At 38.8% G+C, this 6,744-nt stretch overlaps 1 non-coding gene across 1 annotated transcript; it reads left to right on the top strand.

Annotated features, from left to right (window-relative positions):
• Positions 1-925: 925 nt before the first annotated feature.
• LOC130471088 (small nucleolar RNA R71) lies at positions 926-1,032 on the top strand. The gene has a single exon (XR_008931769.1). It is a non-coding gene; the product is annotated as a small nucleolar RNA R71 (small nucleolar RNA).
• Positions 1,033-6,744: the final 5,712 nt, after the last annotated feature.

Here is a 6,744-nt window from a genome sequence, read left to right as displayed (position 1 = left end):
ACACTTCAGAATCAACCTCGACGGGCATAGAAGGGCCGTCATAACCTCTTCCACTCCTCAATGTAATAGCATTTCCAGTTTCCCTATTCCCAGGCTGTGAAGGGAGTTGACCTGGGGGTCTCCCTGGAAGAGTAGTAGCCATTTATGGCAACTGTGTATCAATGATCTTGTTTTGGACGGCAAGAGCATCAATTTTAGCATCCTTTTCACTCAGAGATTTCTGCATCTGCAACATCATGTTCCTCATCTCTACAAGCATAGGGTCAGACTGTGTGGGTTGAGGTTGTGGGGGTGGAGGTGATGTGTTTTGTCTAGGGAACCCAGGTGGTCCACTAGACTGTTGATTGTAGTTACTCCGTGGTTGGTATGGTTGTTATGGTGATGGTTGGTATAATTTTGTGGTGGTGGAGGGTGTTGAACCTGATGGGGGTTCTGAATATTAGTACTCCTGTATGATAGTAGGGGATTGTTTTTATACCCCTCATTTTAAGAATTGGAGTACGGATTATTCTTCTTATAGGACTGGAATGCATTACATTGTTCAATAGAGCTCCTACATTCCTGTGCATAATGACCAGACATCCCACAACTATCACAGACATTGACGGTTTGAGAGTTCATTGCAGCTACACTAACAGGTTGAGCAGATTGAGCATTGGCCGCTTGCATATTATCAAACTTGTAATGTAAAGCAGTCAATTGGGCAGTTAGTTGTTTTATGGAATTGAAGTCATGCTTACCACCCTTGTTAGATAGACCTCTAGGATTCCCATACTGGGCATTATGAATGGCCATCTCCTCAATCACCTCCATAGCTCTAGTCACAGCAAGTTGCATGCATCTCCCACTAGCAGCTGAATCCAGAATAAGTTTAGACTCATTACCCAGACCATTATAAAACTGTTGAATCAAGAACCAGTCACTCAAACCATGGTGTGGGCACTCTCTATGCAAATCCTTGAACCTTTCCCAGACCTCGAACAAACTCTCATCTGCTTATTGAGTAATAGAAATTATCTGGCTCCTCAGACGAACTGTCTTCTCAGGCGGGAAATATTTCACATAGAATGCAATGGCCAAAGACTCCCAGTTAGTAATTTTCGTGGCTACTCGATTCAACCCATTGATCCACAACTTTTCCTTCCCACTCAGAGAGAACGGGAAAAGCATATCAATAGTCTGCTCCGGAGTCACATTCTTCTACTTAATGGTAGAGCAATATTGGATGAAGGATTGAATGTGAAGATTTGGGTCTTCACCTAGCTACTTCCCCACCGAACTGGTGTCTCTCAATCATGTTAATCAATGCACGCTCAATCTTGAAAGTCTCAGCTGCAATAGAAGGCATGATTGCCTTGGGTAGCACAGACAGACTTGGCTTAGAATAGTCTGTAAGCCTTGGTTCAACTGGTGGTGGTGTTCCGTCACCCATCTCTATCTCTGTATCTGTATCTGAAGGAAAAAGATCGCAAAAATTATGATCAGAATCAGAGTTAGAGTAATTCCCACACTCTGCAACAAAGTTTCTTCGTCTACGGAAGGTCCTTTCAGGTTCAGGATCGAACGGAGTAAGATTACTAGTACCTACGGTCCTGGGCATAGACAAAGAAACTACAAACGGGTGTGAGATCCGGTCTAAAGGAACGGGAGTTCCTTGAGAAGTAACAAACAATAATCTAGAATAAAACAATTAATAACAGAAAATAACACCGTTTCCCCGGCAACGACGCCAAAATTTGACAAGCTAATCGCACTCTTATCAAATATAAACCTAACTTTCACCAACTAAAAATATAGCAAGGGAAGCAGGGATCGTATCCACAGGGAAACAATGTTCTTTCCACTATTAATCGACAAGTCTAGACTATTGGTAACAAAAGATTAGGATTGGTTTTTAATCTAAACTAAGGAAATAATCAAATTGGAAAATATCAATATTAAGGGAATCTAGGGCAGCGGTTCACCACAAATGCAGAGCGGGATTGGACAACGGACAACAACAATCAATCAACAATAGTAACTAGGAAAACATGCATCTCTCGAATCTTATGAGTTCCTTAGGAAAATATAACTAGCAGGCTCTCGCTATATACTAGAAACAAATCCTATCTAATAGCCACAGAACAAAAACATCAGATTTATACCTCTCGGCACATAATCTAAGGTTAATTAAACTCAATCAAAATAGTCCGGCCGAACAGAATTGACGAGCAATTATAATAAGCTATAGAAATCACATTCAATTAATCAATAATCAAGTCCACATTTAATCCCAATCATGCATTCATGGATCCCCTAAACCCTAGAAAATAAATTACTCACTCATATTAACAATAAACAAAGCAATTAATATTATTAAAAACATGATCGAAATAAAATAATAAAGCAAATTAGGAATTAATACCTAAATGAAGAACGAAAGGATGAACGAAATATTAAAGCTTTGATTAAAAATAAATCTAAGTGTTTAACAATTCGAGAGCATAAAAGTAAGCTAAAAAAAACTAAGTGCTGAAAATAAGATGTCCTCTGAAATTAAAAGGGCTTAGTATTTATAGTTCGCCCAAAATACAACCCAAAATCGGAAACAAAAACTCGCAAAAAAGGCCCAGAGGTTGGCGTCGCCCGATCGGGCATTCTGCTCGACAAGCAGGTCGATCGGGCGAAATTCCGCCCGATCGGGCGGATGAGAATTGCCCTGTACAACTTCTAGGATGGCCGCCCGATCCGGATCGGGCGAGGCCCGCCCGATCGGGCGCGCGTTGAAAGTTCCAGAATTCTTTTTCTTCGCCCGATCTTCTCATTCCGTCCTCCGCTCAAAGGGCGATTTGCAAAATGCATCGTCCTTCACTCAAAGCACAAAGTCTAACTCTCGGGGCTCGAACATAGGTATGCTAGGCTCCCAAGGATTGACCGTAATCATGCTGAACCTACTCCGCGTCCGTGTAGTGGCCTATATCATCGCAAAACGAGCCTAAAAAGGCTAATTTCTCATCGAACAAATCCTGAAACTCAAGGCACACTTACAACACATATTAGTACTAAAAATGGCTCCTAAGAGTTCATTTGATGCAGAAAAGTACTAAGGGACGGGGGTAAAAACTCTATATAAAACACACATATCAATGTTGGATAGAAAAGACATCATAATTTTCAGCCGTGTTTGGTCCCTATACGCTTGAATTTGAATTCATGCCTTAATCCCCCTTCGGGGGGAGGGGAGGTCGCGTGAAAACTTTTTTTTCTGGGGCTGTTGCTGCCTTCTTTGTTACGTGTGACAAAGAGGAGAGAGGGAGAGAATAGTTCAAATGGAGACAGAAAATGAGAGAGAGAGGCAAAGTGATTGTATGGTTTAATTACCTTGCATCTTGGTTTATTTACACTAACACTTACTTAGGTGTCAAGTAAGGTTTCGGAACCCAAATTAACTAATTTGCCATTCTTTCTATTTTAATCTCTCCATCCTTTTTATTTGAAACTACACCTGTTTAAGGAAATATTTAAAATCTTTTCTTTTCTAAAATACATTTAACAACTTTAATAAATATTAAATACACTTAAACTCTATTTTATTATTTATACGAGTTAATAATCATATAAATTCTTTGAAAATGCCATATTAAATTATAAATATATTGAAATTATATTTATAAAATAATAAAAATATGGGTATTATAGTTTGATCCCTTACTTACCCCTTGTCTATTATATTTATTGTAGTGTCATAAGACTGAGTCAAGTGAAAACATCATTATTATTACTTGCATAAGCCCTAGACATTGCGTTGTGTTTGGAGCTCATCAATAATAATAATAATAATAATAATAATAATAATAATAATAATAATAATAATAATAATAATAATAATAATAATAATAATAATAATAATTATCAGATCTAAACTTATTTTTTGATCTGATCGGATGCAAAACTTATTATTTCTGATATGTTATGATATGAAATACTACATCCCTTTCATAATGATCTTTACAATAATTGCACAAATATTAATACAAATGTGATAAAGTGTGCAAAAATGTGGATAAGTATAAAAAAATATGGATAAAGTAAGAGAGAGTGGGGTAAAATGGTGGGTGATGTAAGAAAAAAATAAATATAGTAAGAGAAAGTGAGTGGAAGCATGTAAATTTGTGCGATAAGGGGGGCGGGGGATAAGATAGTACATTTTCATGTCCAAAAATAGTATAAAGCAAAGTGTAAAGAACATTATGAAACGGACTAAAAATAAAAGTGTAAAAATAATTTTGAAACCGAGGTAGTAAGTAATAAGGTTCTGAAATAAGGTGAATTAAACAAGGCCTGATAAGTTCTATCTGAAGGAAATATGTCCTTCACCCAAGGTTCATTAAGTCTAATACTTAGGTTCAGATTAATTGCGAACAATTAATTAAGTAAGATCAAGTGATCAGAACAGCTAGCTGGAGCAATGCTTCCGATCAGTGAGTTCTAATCTATATTAGGCTCACAGCTTACTCTTGGCTGAACCTATAAGGTCACACCAATGACATGTAACAGATCATCGGATTAAATGAATCGGAAATTCATTTAATAGCTTTTCGGGAATTAGTTCCGAAAAACGTATTATGCGATACGACCTTGTATCGGAATCGTATATCGTATCACGAATATTCGTAAGCTGGGCGAAATGAATAATCGTATCGTACGACGGTGATTCGTCGTGTACGATACGATAAATAATAACCATAAGGCGTTCGTCGCGAATACGAGCCGCATCAGAGCTGCCGGCCCGCGCAAGGCCCAACGTTTTAGGTTATGATACATATAAACGAATATAAATCATGCGGAAAAACCATAAAAGCCAGGATTCCAAATTAATTGCCACATAACAATTAGCATAATTAGGATGCATACTCTTTGTAGCGTGCCCTCCCTTGCTGCGCCCGAACCGAACAAGAACAAGTCTTTAGGACTCCAAGTGTCTTCCCTCCGTAGAAAGTCCACAGCACGTCTGGATCCGCCTTAAAATTGACTAACTAGAATCGCCCTTAAGGTTCTAAAATTTTCGACAATATGGGCAATAAATGTGACTGAATTTTTCGCTCAAAATTCTCACCTTTGAATACTTAAAACTCGATATAAATTATGAGCTTTGATCTCATATTTATAGGCTATGGAAAAAGTAATCGAATCCTACTAGGACACGAATTAATTAAGTAGAATCCTATCAGAACTCTTATTAATTAATTTATCCATTAGGATTAGGAATTTAATCATCAAACGAATCCTATACGTTTTAGGTTTGGTACGGAAGCACAAACACTACACGAGCATGACCCGCAAGCGTGCAGGCCATGCCCGTGCACAGCGCACACGGCCACATAGCCCATGCGAGCTACTGCAGCCCACGAAGCTGCCTTCGGCCTTAGGCGCGCGCTGGGCCTGCCTTGCGGTGGGCCTGGCGCAGCCTTGGGCTGTTTGTGTGTGGCGCGCCATTGCTTGCTGGACGCGGGCCTGGCTTCGTGCTGGGCCTTCGTCTAGCAAGCTCGTCCGATGCTAATTCGTACGACGCGCTTCCGATTAATTTCCCGATTCCGGAATTCATTTCCGATACGAACAATATTTAACATTTCCGATTCCGGAATTAATTTCCGTTTCGAACAAATATTTAATATTTTCGTTTCCGGAATTATTTTCCGATTTCGATAATATTTTCGATTCTGACAATATTTCCGTTTCCGGCAATATTTCCGATTCCGGCAATATTTCCATTTCCGATAATATTTTCCGATACGTACAATGTTTCCGTTTCCGGCAACATCTACGACTTGGATAATATTTATATTTCCGATACGATCCATATTTCCGTTTCCCGCAATATCATCGTTTCCGGAGTATTCATTTATTTGCCTTGAACGATCTCAGCTCCCACTGAAACCAAGATCCGTCGATTCCGAATATTCATAGATAGAGTATTTAATGCCACTAAATACTTGATCCATTTACGTACTATTTGTGTGACCCTACGGGTTCAGTCAAGAGTAAGCTGTGGATTAATATCATTAATCCACTTGAACTGAAGCGGCATCTAGCTAGGCATACAGTTCACTTGATCTCACTGAATTATTAACTTGCATAATTAATACTGAACCGCATTTATTAGACTTACCATTAAATGCATACTTGCACCAAGGGCATTATTTCCTTCAGTCTCCCACTTGTCCTTACGGACAAGTGTGCATTTCCTAATTCCTTTGTCACTCGATGTTTGCTCTTGAACATAAGGTAAGAGTTGTCATCCTTATTATGTCCAGAGGTGTTTCTCGGTTTCAGAGTTCAACTGATCAAATAAACAATAATCATAGCCTATGATTCATCTGAGCACGGCCATGCATTTTACAATTTCTAGCTCTCCTAGTGGCCTTGTACAACTTTCAGCATCTCATCCCGATTTATGGGAGGACAATCCCAATCTTGCGATCTTGAGATTAGACTTCGTTTGATAGGTGATTACCCGAGCGTTGCCTTTATAGCCTCCTTTTACGGTGCGACGGTTGACAACGTCAAAGTAAGCAGTTTTCAAACAAGTAATCTCAAATCACTCAGGTATTGAGGATTAGTGTCTAATAATTTTAATGAAATTTACTTATGACTGATTTTCATCTATTACAGTAAAGTTTCATAGGTCTGTCCGATACTAGTCTTCCCAAAGTACGTATCTATGCAAATGATTACGACATTGCCATGTCCACATAGTTCAAGAAA

This window comes from Spinacia oleracea, chromosome 3 (genome assembly GCF_020520425.1).
Source record: "Spinacia oleracea cultivar Varoflay chromosome 3, BTI_SOV_V1, whole genome shotgun sequence".
Taxonomy (NCBI): Eukaryota; Viridiplantae; Streptophyta; class Magnoliopsida; order Caryophyllales; family Amaranthaceae; genus Spinacia; species Spinacia oleracea.
The sequence above is the reverse complement of the archived record's forward strand: the minus strand, read 5'-3'. Positions and strand labels throughout refer to the sequence as shown.